This window comes from Silene latifolia, chromosome Y (assembly GCF_048544455.1).
Source record: "Silene latifolia isolate original U9 population chromosome Y, ASM4854445v1, whole genome shotgun sequence".
Taxonomy (NCBI): Eukaryota; Viridiplantae; Streptophyta; class Magnoliopsida; order Caryophyllales; family Caryophyllaceae; genus Silene; species Silene latifolia.
In genome coordinates this window covers 99,431,042-99,443,728 of record NC_133538.1, presented here as the reverse complement: position 1 = coordinate 99,443,728, position 12,687 = coordinate 99,431,042, and the positions used below count along the sequence as shown (strand labels likewise).

Genomic DNA, 12,687 nt, shown 5'->3' with positions numbered 1-12,687 from the left:
CATATAACACTATCAGTAACACTTGTATGTGCAAAACTCATACTCATAGGCCTTGATGTAAATGAGTTTGCATTATGGTCCCACATCATCATTTAGATGCATCCACCATACGTAAATACGAGTGCTTAGACGTGTATCATTCCATATATAGGACATTACAGAGCATATCCATTCATGTCAATCCGTTTAACATGTTGCACATCCGCATTTAGAAAGTCTGCATCTAGCCTATTTAGCTTGTAAAAAGAAACTTCCTCTTTTTTCTTCTTAAGATGGGGTCTTGTTTTAATTTTCAATCTGTTCTAATTTTTATTTATTTATTTTAAGAAAAAAAACAACTTTTTTTTTCTTTGGAATTTCTTCTCTTAAAAAAAAAAAAAAAAAAAAAAAAAAAAAAAAAAAAAAAAACCATTTGTGATCCATTGTATAAGATTGTACAACACCCACTACATAATCTATTGCTTTCATTACTCAGAAATTTTTTCCCAATCGGAAGTTTTTCAGGTTTTTTAACGGGTTTCTAAATCTTATCTATATTAATACAAAAGACAATACTCAATCCTCAGCGCGCCACGTCATTAATGTAACCTCTTTTTTTTTTTTTTTTTGTTTGGAAATTTATGTTATGGTGGGACCCGTTAGTGTGCAATGTATTTATTTCTTCAGATTTCCGTCTTTTCAAACATGTGATAAATTCCGTCTTGCAACAAATTCTATGAAATAATATTATGAAAAAATTCTATGAATTAATATTATGAAATAATTTTATACATTCCCTGTAAATAAAATTAATAACATATACGTAGAATGAATTACAAATGGGAGTAAATAAAATTGAATTACATAATTTTTAAAACAAAATTAAATAATAATAAAATTACATAATTACGAGAAGGAATTACATTTATATACGGGATAGAACATAAAACGCAAATGAATTACATACATAATTTTTTAAAACTACATGCTACAATAATTTTTGTTTAAAAAATAAATCTTAACGGAGTAACTTGGAGTATAAAATATTCATGTATTTTGGTTAATATTATTGTACCACACGGCAACAACATCACACCATATTTTTTTAAAACTACATGGTACAAAAAATTTTGTTTAAAAAATCAATCATGACGGAGTATTTACTTGGAATATAAAACTCGGCAACTTAACTATCATCCGCGCACACCGAAAATGGTAGGCGACAATGATAGGCAACCGAGTTAATTTAGTCTTCAACTAGCTTTTAAAGCAAATTTTAATTTTTTTTACTCTAAAAAAACAAATAAATTTTAATTTAATTTACAAGTCATTATGCACTACTAATGTAGTGTATCATGAAATTTTTCAATTTTTAGAATAACTTGCATATGTTAAACTTGATTATTAGATTATATTTCTTTTATCCGAATGTAAAGTTTTTTATGTATGCAATTTTTATTTACAAGAGTAGATTACGTTATTTCCTCATAAATCAGTGCATATCAACACGTGTTTGTAACAAATTTAAACATTAATTATGTAGATCGTTGATTTAGACCAACTAGATAAGTACAATATAAATGCAAAAACAAATATACATCCAAAAACATTAATACCGGCCCAAATACATACCCGTGCAATTTTGCATGGGTTTAAAACTAGTTAGTAATGAACTCATGAATAAGCTTACAAATGCATTCTCTTGATATAAAATGGAGTTTCAATCAGAAAACAAAGACCAGGAAATGACTAAAAGCAATAATGACAAAAAGTCTTGTTTCTTTAGAGGGTACTTCATTTGCCCATATACGTTAAAGGAAAATGAGATGGCGTCACCCGGTGGTACTCAAATTGAGCACCACGGGATTATTATAGTAAATTACTATATTTTTTCATTTCTTCTCTAAAATTTGAATTTTAAACTAATTAATAAAAAAGGGCAGTTTACGTATGTAAAATCAAATTTTAAACTAATTAATAAAAAAGAGTAGTTTAGGTATGTAAAATTGAATCACTAATTGTAGTTAACAGTAAAAAAAGAAAAAATCAGTAGGTTTTCCCTAGAGTCATGCCATTTTTTGTGGAGAATGTTACAACAACCAAATGCTTGGTTTGTTTACAACGTGTTCAACCATGTGCCAGCTTATGGAGTACGTAGTACGGAGTATTTAACAAGTGAATGATGCAGATTTGTACTTGATAGGTAGTAGCCACTCGCCAGTAGGCTACCTGAGTACATGAGTACGGTAGTAGGTATTAGAGTTCATATTTGATTCATGGTTAAGGCCGCGAAGTATTAAATTAAGAGAAATTCTTTCTTACATATCACAATTTCAGAGCTAATTTCAACAATGTCTTCACAAAGAGATCTTACTATATTATTTTTTCTTTTATTGGCTTGTAAATAAGAACTAAGTAGATGAATACACAATATAATGATGAAGAAAAGTAATTACTAATAATGAATATTAAATAAATTATTTGGTGTAAAATATTATAAATAAAACTTAGTTTAGGTAGACTATTATTTTAATCTATACTAAATAATAAAAATAACAATCACCACCACAATTTTTCACTTCAAAGTACTCATATCTTTACTTCTATTAAAAATTAATATTTTCTAAAAGAACTCCTAAATTTGTTTACTCATTCTCAAAAATTATATACTTTCAATATTTTCTAAGTTATACTTATACATTGAAAATTTTTAAAACTAAATTTATTTTAATAATTATGTTTTAATCATGTTTATGATTTAAAAAAGTCACGACTTTATAAAATTTACAGTATTATTTATTATTCCATTTTTTATACATAAAAATTACATGTTTTCATAATATATATATAAAGTACAAATTATTAATAATTTAGTAATATTTAACATACATTTAGGAGTTTTTTGGTTGACATTTGAAAAACACATGATTTGGAAAATCCCATGATTTGCAAAAACATGCTTTGGTTGCCACATTTATTGGAAAATGAAGGAATTAGAAGTTCCCATGAACTTTCAATGCCTACATGATGTAGGAATCGGCTTACCTACTCCGCCCCCCCCCCCCCTTCCTTGGTCATTGGAAGTTCCCATTGAATTTAATTGCTACATGAGCAACCAAACACTTTTTCCTAATTCACCCGAATTGGATGCAGGGAACTTATTTCCTATGAAATTGAACTTCCTAGGAAAATTAAGTTCCTTGATCAACCAAACGACTCCTTAACATAAACATATTTTCAATCTATCAGGTCGAACGTGTCGGGTTTTGACCCTGAAATCACGAGTCATTGAGAGTCGTGGATCGTTCGAATCGCATGTCATAATTTACGGGACATGACCATAAAATGGATCAAACATATTCTGGTTTATGGTTGGGTCGGATAAATTTTAACATTTTAATTGTAATGCATGATTGCTGCCTTTGGACGAGTTACAAAAATCGTCAAAACCACTGATTTTGTTGTCTTAAAAATCTTTATTAGTATAATTAACCGCCGAAGACATTGAGTAAATATATGATAAAGTTAGGTTCAAAAGGATCAACAAAAATGATCAAGATATATTTTTCTAAAGTAACGGTTTAAAGTGAATATAGAAAATATTAATTTTACTTTAAATTTATAAGTTAATTTTTAAATGATTTTATATGTACCGGTGCAACTTTGCACGGGTTTTAAACTAGTTGAATAGATATAAAATTACACAAATGCCCTTTAAACTTTGGCGTAAAAACGAAAGCAAATATTTTATTTTTTTATTTTCCTTTTTCTTTAATTATGGTGACGCCGAGATTCGGTACCACCCGGTGACGCCCTATCGCTACCCATACGTTAAATTAGTGGGTCAACTTTGAAAAATATAGTGTGTCAATGTTGAGGGATTGTTTTTCCCACATTCTAAAAAGGATTAGATTACACAGTAATTGAAAATTTTGTTACGCACTTTTTTTTTTAGTCACAGGACTACAATATGAGATTCTAATTAAATAGGACCATCCTAATTCTTTTTGAGTTACATAAATAAAAGAGCATATGCCATTTTTATAAGTCACTTGTTCTACTTTTTACCCTTAGCTAGTAGAATAGACATGAAATACTTTAGGGAATATCTCCTTAGTGTAAATCAATCAACCTCTTAGAAACAGCCTAAAGAGGGCGTGCACTGACCACCTTTTCCATCTCCCGTGGTGTGATAATTCCTTGATCGTCGTGTCTCTAGGTGACCTCTAGGTTTGGAGACTCTATCTTTCTACCTAATTTGTCAATCCCATATTTTATGTGACTACCAATGCAAATGAGCAGAAGTTTCTCTCTATCAGATTCGTCATTTTTCATATCTCAAATGACTACCAGATTCGTCAACTTTCTCTCTACCAGATAATACAAATTTCATATGATCGACCATTTTGCCAAATATTATCATTCACTCCCATTGGTATTAGAAAACTACCTCAAAAGTATGCAAACCAGATTCCTAGTACACCCGTGCCCAAACATACCAAATAAGACACGGGAGCGCACAAACCATGCTATTAAAATAGGGGATGTGGTCACTACACTCACTAGTCCCTTAGAATGAACTTAAGATGTGAGTCCAACTACCAATATAAGCTCAAAAATGCTCACACCAAAGACTCTCATAAGTTAACAAAAATTCAAGCCAATGTTGCAATCAACTCCAGTACCAAAAGTTTCAAAAATTCACATGACCGGAGAAAATTAATCTCAGACAAATTCAAATCCAGTGTCAAGACTCTCACGAAGTGAAAGACAAAAAATTATGATCTCAAATAGATTCAAATCCACTGTCAAAAATCTAAAAAATTGAGAACACAAAAATTTCCAGTCAAGTTGCAATAAAATTGCAGAGTAGTCATTTTTCATTTCTTAGAAATTTGCAATCAAATTGAAGAGTAACCATATTTTCATTTCTCAGACGAGTCAATCCACAGTTTTTTTTTTTGCTGAAAGGTAAGCTTTTCATTAATAAACCGCAAATTACATCATACAATTTCCAACAAACAATTTCAAGGTGCTAATTAGACATGAGTTGCACCCTTACTAACCATGATCTATCTCTACTAGAGACATATTTAGTGTGATAATGAACAAAACGCATTCTAATGGCCTGCTGCACATTATTTATCACAAGTACAGGCCGCATGACTCTATTAAACAGCCTAGCTTCATTTCTTTGTTGCAATATAAAATACCAGGTAGCTATAACCGCAGCAGTACACACTTCTTTCCGGATTCTACTCCATCTTCTCCTTGCAATCCTGACAAAGGTATGAGCAGGAGTAAAATCAGAACACAACCACTTTCCAAGCTCTTGCATAACCTGCCTACTAAATGAACAACCATGGAACACAGTTACCATTACCATTTGTTGGGCCATATAGATATATATGTTTATGTTTTAATGATGTCAAGAGTGCTTTATATTCTATATACTCGTTGCGCGTAATTGTTTGTTTAGTCTTTTAGATTGGACTTACTAATCGCAAGCATTAAAGAATTGTGATGGAATTATACAAGAACATATCATGATCAAGCCCTCAATCAAGGATCAAGATACTACAAGCTATTAAAGTATTGTTCAAGCGTACATGAGAAGATGAAGCTCATTAATGATCAATCAAGTTTGAATAATGAAGAAGCCTACATTCAAAGATCTCCTAAAAAGATTAGAATAGTGTAGGTTGTTATTTCGTAATGGTAACTTAAGAATGCAATTCTTAGATTGGTAAAGTTATAGCTTCACAGCTATAACATTACTTCTATAAGAACTCAATGTTATAGCTCTTCTACTATAACATTGAGATGTGCAATTTATATTACACACGACTTAAATGTTTTCAAATTATTTTTTGAAAAATGTTTTTGTTTCTTTTAAATGTTTTTAGCAAAAAGTATTTATTATGCAAGTGAGGTTATATTCTTATTGAGGATGGTTTTATGATAAGCTTATAATTAGCAATTGTACTGAATCAACTTATGAGTTGAGTCATGTTACTAATTAGGGCTTCTAATATTACATACTCTAAAACCCTAAATCTAACCTAATAATATGGTAGGGTTTCACGAGATAATAAGGCATATGGGCCGTGTGATTCTCGTGTAAGCATACTAATATAAGATGAATATTGTTAAGATTTTATTCTATAAATTATCTTAACATATCTTATATAATTAACCTAATATGGTTAGTATATATGACAAGATATTTTGTTGATAAAAATCTTATCATATCTAGGGGTTTAAGGAAAATATATTAAGTATATTTTTGATTGAATTATCTTATAATTATCCTATATCTTTTCTAAGAGATTGCTTAAATAAAATAAGGAAAGTTGTTATGATTTTTCCTTATTTTCATTCGGTATATCTAGCGCATTGGGGAAAGAATATCAAGTGAATATATGATAAGATAATCTATTAACAACTTATATCTTTTCCTAAGATTTTATGGATAAAAATAATAAGATATGATTCTATTTTCATATCATATTATTTCGGCCATATTAAGGTTTCAAAGAAACCGAAATACCTCTCACCCTTCCTCCTCTTGTACTATAAATACTTTACTCTTTGCTACAGTTGAAAGCTAGATCTTTGAGCATAACTTTGATTTATTTCAGAAAGAAAAAACTGTGTTTTAAAGCAAGAAAACCGTTTTATTATTTTTTGAAAAGGTCGTGTATTTTATTAACTTGTGCATTCATTCTTATTGTTATCGTTATAAGATAATAGTGCTTAATTGAATTCTTACTCGTTCATTAACGTCAACAAATTAGTGGAATCATTAGTGCTCTCTTATTAACGTAAGTTAGTCACTCGAGTATTTAATGATACTTACTTGAGTTACATTTAGGGTTAGTTGTACGAGTTGGGTTAGTAAATTTGTAATCCGTAGAAAGGTACTAAATTTATTAATCGAGAATAGTGGACGTAGGTTTCGATTTGTGAAACTGAACCACTTCAAAAATCCGTGTCTCTCTCTTTCTCTTTCGTTTATTTCGTGCTCTTTCAATTCGATTAATTACTTGGTTAAAGTTTGATCAATAGCCTTTAAATAAGTAATCAATCCTTACGCTCAAACAAACCTTTGAAAAAGTAGGCTATGTTTTTAATCCTCAATTCACCCCCCCGCCTCTTGAGTATTTCATATCGATAGACTCTTCAATTGGTATTAGAGCCTTATGCTCTTGATTGCCTAACCGCAAAGAGGCTGATCTGTCTATCTTTATTTATCTTATCGTTTTATATTCCGCTGCCTATCACGTGATAAATGGATTCCAAATACCTCAAGTGTCCCGTCTTTGATGGGAAGAATTATGGTTTATGGAAGAACATGATGACTCACTATGTGAAGGGTCATGATTGGGAGTGCTGGAGGATTATCCAAAATGGACCACATAAAATTTTGGTTGCATCCGCTGAAGGCACTACCTACGAGAAAATGGAAGGGGATTATGTCGAGGCTGACTACAAGAAGGCCAAAAAGAATTCTAAAGCAATAAGTCTATTGCAGAATGGCATGACTACTGCAGAATTCGATCGTTTCTCTTCTTGCACAACGGCTAAGGAAATATGGGATGGCCTAGAACTAGGTTATGAAGGTACTTCCATTGTTAGGAAGCACCGCATAAATCTGTTGATTCAGAAATATGAGTTATTCTGTATGGCGCCAAATGAGTCCTTGGATAGCATGTCCGCGCATTTTTCAAGCTTCATAAATGAATTAAAAACCCTAGGAAGAAAATTCGATACCGAGGATATTGCAAGAAAGGTTCTTAGGAGCCTAACTAAAAAGTGGTGCGCCAAGGTCACTGCAATGGAGGAATCGAGAGATCTTACAAACCTATCCTATCAAGAACTCATTGGTCCCCTCATGGCTCATGAACCCACTCTAAATGCTGATGAAGCAGAACCGAGTAGAGGAAAGAGCATGGCCTTGGCAAGTAAGGATGTCAGTTTTGACATAGAGGATGAGACCGTATTGTTTGCTCGCCGTTTTAAAAACATTATTTTTCGAAACAAGCAAACAAAATCTTCTGCTAATAATAATAAATCATTCAATAAGAAAGCAACAGAGTCTAAATCATCGTTTGCCAATAGAGGTTGCTTCAAGTGTGGAGAGTCTGATCATATGATCAAGGATTGTCCCGCATGGGAGAAAATTAAGGACAAGACAAAACGTGAGAAGACAAAGAAGGAGCTTAAACAAGTAATGATGGCTTCATGCTGGGGAGATCTCGACTAAGAAGACGATGAGGGATCTGAAGATGACGAAGTAGCCAACCTTTGTCTATGTAGTGACAGTCTTGACCTATTTTCTGACAATGATAATGATAGCTTGGATTCTCGCTCAAATTACTACTTTCTAGGAGAATCAGATGAAGATGACGATGATGAGGTAAGTTATCTTGAACTTGACAAAGGAGTTAAGAAATTATCTAGAAATGCCTTAATTGAATTTTTTGAGCAATCACTTGACAAATGTCATGAATAGGATATGGAACTTAAGGATCTGAAAGAACAGATTCTTGATATTACTGAAGAGAATTATATTCTAAAGAAGAAAGCTAAGAAGCTGAAATCTAAAGTTACAGCTAATATAGCTACAACATTAGATTCTGCTAATGCTGAGAAAAGGAACTTGAGTCTAAAGTTATAGCTAATGAAGCTATAACTTCAGAGCTAAAGCTTAATATTAAGTACCTTCAGGCCAAAGTTATAGCTAATGAAGCTATAACTTTAGAACTTAGAAAAGACAAAGAACTTTTAGAGTCTAAAGCCACAGCTAATAAAGTAGTGATTTTAGATCAAAAGAAAGAAATAGATTCTCTCACAAAGCAATTGAAGGAATCTAAAACTGATATGATCAATGTTAAGAAACAACATTCGGATGTTGTATTTATTGTTAACAAAAGGTTCCAAGACTTTCATGATAATTTCAAGAAGGATAATAACGTAGAACACACGAAATGTCTTGAGGAGATTACAACCCTGAAGGACTTAGTTTTACATGCTAAAAAGTCCATGACAAGTGGGAAGGTAGCACAAAAGTCCTAAACTTTCTAACCAAACAATCTGACAATAATATGAAGATGGGTTTAGGATATGAGTGCTACAGCCGTAGAGATCACTCAAAATGCAAATCAACACCTTCTGATCACGATTTCAGAAAAACAAAATATGCTGATCTTCCTGAATATCTGATTTGCAATTATTGTGGTCATACGTGTCACATCCAAGACAATTGTGTCAAATGTGTACATGATATACGAAAAAATGCCGAATTTGTTAAGACGGTTGACACAACAATTGAGGATGATGAATACCCTATAGATAAACCTAAGGAGGAGAGGAATAATAACTTTCATTGGTTCTACGACATTGATTTTGATTACACCAAAAAGCCTAGCACTTCACAAACTCATTGTTAACCTAAACAAAATAGACCCAAATACAAGGAAACTAGATATGTGAGACCCAAGGAGTCCCCTAGACCTAAGACTCCTCCTAGACAAAACTACCCAAAGTTTAGAAGTACAATTGTTAGACAAGTTTGTGTACGAAAGGATATGGTATATAGAGCAACTAACCGTAAAGGACCCAACATAGCTTGGGTACCTAAAAACTGTATCTAATCCTTTTGCAGGTTATGGTGAAAGAAAACAATCAATGGTATCTTGACAGTGGTTGTTCAAGACACATGACTGGAGATGAGAACTTTTTTCTTTCACTCAAACCTTTCAATGGAGGAAAGGTGACTTTTGGGGACAACAAGAAGGGTAAAGTGATTGGTGTGGGCAAAATTAGAATCCCTAAATCCCATGCAATCAGTGATGTTTAACTAATGGATGGTCTCAAGCATAATCAACTTAGCATATCACAACTATGCGACAAAGGTAACAAGGTTGTGTTTCATTCATATGTTTGTTGCATTATAATTGAAGGAACTAGTAGTGTCATTCTTGAAGGCCATAGGAAAAGAAACATTTATATGGTTGATTTAAATGTTGTGCCTACTAATTCCTTTTCATGCATGAAAGTAACACTTGATGATCCTTGTTTGTGGTTGATATGTGCATAATATATAGTCTTTTTAGCTTTATTCCGCACGCATTTCTATGCATTTTTATACTGTTTTTATGGTATTTTGCCCCGAATTAGCTACTTTGGTTCGTTTTGCCCATTTTGTAGAAATGAACGCGAAAGTAGTGGAATCGTACTCTTTTTCGTCCTTTTTGCAAGCATTTAGAGGAGACGGGATTTTTCCAGAGTGAGATACTGCACTTGAAAGTGTCATGGCACGGATTACGAGGCATTTAGGCGCGGACTTGAGCTGAAATGAAGACCAAGAACTCGATCGAGCAGGTTAATCACTCGATCGAGTGATTTTTACGTCCCAAATTGGTCGATCGAGTGGTTTTCCACTCGATCCTTAGCCTGCAGAAAGACCAGTTACTCGATGGAGTAACTTTCTACTCGATCGAGTAGATTTGCTGAGGTGTTTGCTCGATCGAGTGGTTTTAATCCACTCGATCGAGTGGTTTCGCTGATTATGGGCTTTAAACAGCCCGTGTGTTGTTTAATTTCGCAAAACTTAAGTACGTTACTATTTAAACCTACGTTAACTAGGTTATTAGGATCTGATTTTTTTGAACTACTTTTCAATTATCAAACTTTTACTGCGTACTTCATTGCGCTCTACTGTAACTTTATTTCGGGATTACTTTCGCTTGAATTTTGTGTTCTTTACGACGGATTCGCATCGATTGTAATTCTTTCTCTTCTCTTATTAATAATTAATCTCTTGTTGCTTTAATTCTTCGTTTCGTTACATTTATTCTTCTGCCCTAATTTACTTTTATGCAATTTATTGTTTATTTCATTATGTTTACTGCTGGAAGTTTATCTGCTATTAGTTTAATTAGCGACATGAGTAGTTAAACCCCTTTCATGTTGGGATTAGGGGATCTGCGGTAGGAAAGTGACGATATAGTAAATGAAACAGATGAAATAATTACGAGACTCTGTCACCATAGCAATTTAACTGTATTTATTCAACTTAGTTGAGTGCACACTTCTGAGTTAACCTTTAATCTGGCTAAAATTAATCATAGATCGAAAGATTGGACTAAATAGGCCTGCTATGAACAGTAGACTACCCTGACGTGAATGAAAGTTAAGTTAGTGTTATTTTAGGATAGGAAGTGGATCGAAAGGACCTTTCAACATCCGTCTTACATTAATTCGTCTGAGTCATTTACAGCTGAGTCACTGGACTACCGTAGTGAACCGAAATCCTGACATGTCCCTCTCTATCTGATAATTTTATCCTTTTTCTCTGCTTTTATTGCTCTTACCCTTTATTCCTCTTTCCTTTAAATCTCGTAGTTTAGATAACAAATCAAACAACCCCCCCCCCCCCCATTTGTGACCAAATAGACAGACTTCTACAAATATCTTGCCTCCCTGCGAAGATCGACCTGACTTCCCTAGCTATATAGTTAGTTGAGTTAGTTTATTTTTGACAGGTATACGACAGACGTGTCAAATTTCGGCGCCGTTGTCGGGGAGGCAATTGCCCTATTTGTTTTCGTTCCGTTTATTTTATCCGTCTCAGGGAATTTCTATTCCTTGAGGCCGTTCTTATTATTTTCTTTCAGTGTTGTTTATGCCCAGGTCAGACAGGTTTGAATTAGTTTCAGCTGATTCACAGAACCGGAGAGATTATTCAAGCATAGACTTCGTCTGCTAAGGAAATCACGAAAGGAAGACTTGAGTACTTTCGAGCCAGAGCTAGATCATTCCCTTTTTGCGGAAGACATTCCGATTTCTATAGTAAAGATGCCAAAGCTTTCCAGTCATTCAGTGCCTAAAGCATCCTCTATTCCGAAGGGTTTCAATCTCCAGACTGAGGATGGTAATACATTCGATATCCGTCCTTCTTATATCAATCTGGTAGAGAGGAATATCTATAGAGGTGTGGCAGGTGAAGATCCGAGGAACCATATGGAGACCTTTACCGATTACTGTTCTACTATCCCCGCCACTAAGGGGGTAACTCAGGACAAGATTAAGGAAGTTCTATTTCCTTTCTCTTTAGCTGATTCAGCCTGGGAGTGGCTGACTGACTTGGACCGCACAGGTGCTGGGGTTACAGATTAGGAGTCTCTTGCTCTTGTATTTTACAAGCGATATTTCCCTCCACAACGCACCAATTTGCTGAGGGCCAAGATTACTTGTTTCAGACAGGCTCCCGATGAAAGTTTCTATGAAGCATGGTCACGATTCAAGAAATTGGTGAGGTCTATCCCTCACCATGGTTTTGACCCATGGTTTCTAGCTAATCAGTTCTACAATGGGTTGTATGACAACCAGAGAGCCATACTTGATGCGGCATCTAGTGGAAGATTTCAGGAGAATACAGATGATGATAAGCGATGGTCTCTTATTGAAGAGATGGCGAATCACAATGCTGAATATGGTAACCCGAGGGATGGGATTAGGACAGTTCATGCAGTTGATAAGCAGGTTTTGGCTCAGCTGGAGACCATGAATGCTAGGTTCGACAAGTTGGAATTACAAGCAGCCGGGGAGCCTCAGACGGTCCATGTTCTTACTAGAGGAGAGACCGTTTCTTGTGAGAGATGTGGGAGTAACGATGGCCACACTGCTGTTGGCTGTCTTGTA

General features: G+C 33.9%; 1 non-coding gene across 1 annotated transcript; it reads right to left on the bottom strand.

Moving 5' to 3' along the window:
• Window positions 1–12,216: 12,216 nt before the first annotated feature.
• LOC141635531 (small nucleolar RNA R71) lies at window positions 12,217–12,323 on the bottom strand. Its single transcript, XR_012540213.1, has one exon. It is a non-coding gene; the product is annotated as a small nucleolar RNA R71 (small nucleolar RNA).
• Between the last annotated feature and the right edge of the window lie 364 nt (window positions 12,324–12,687).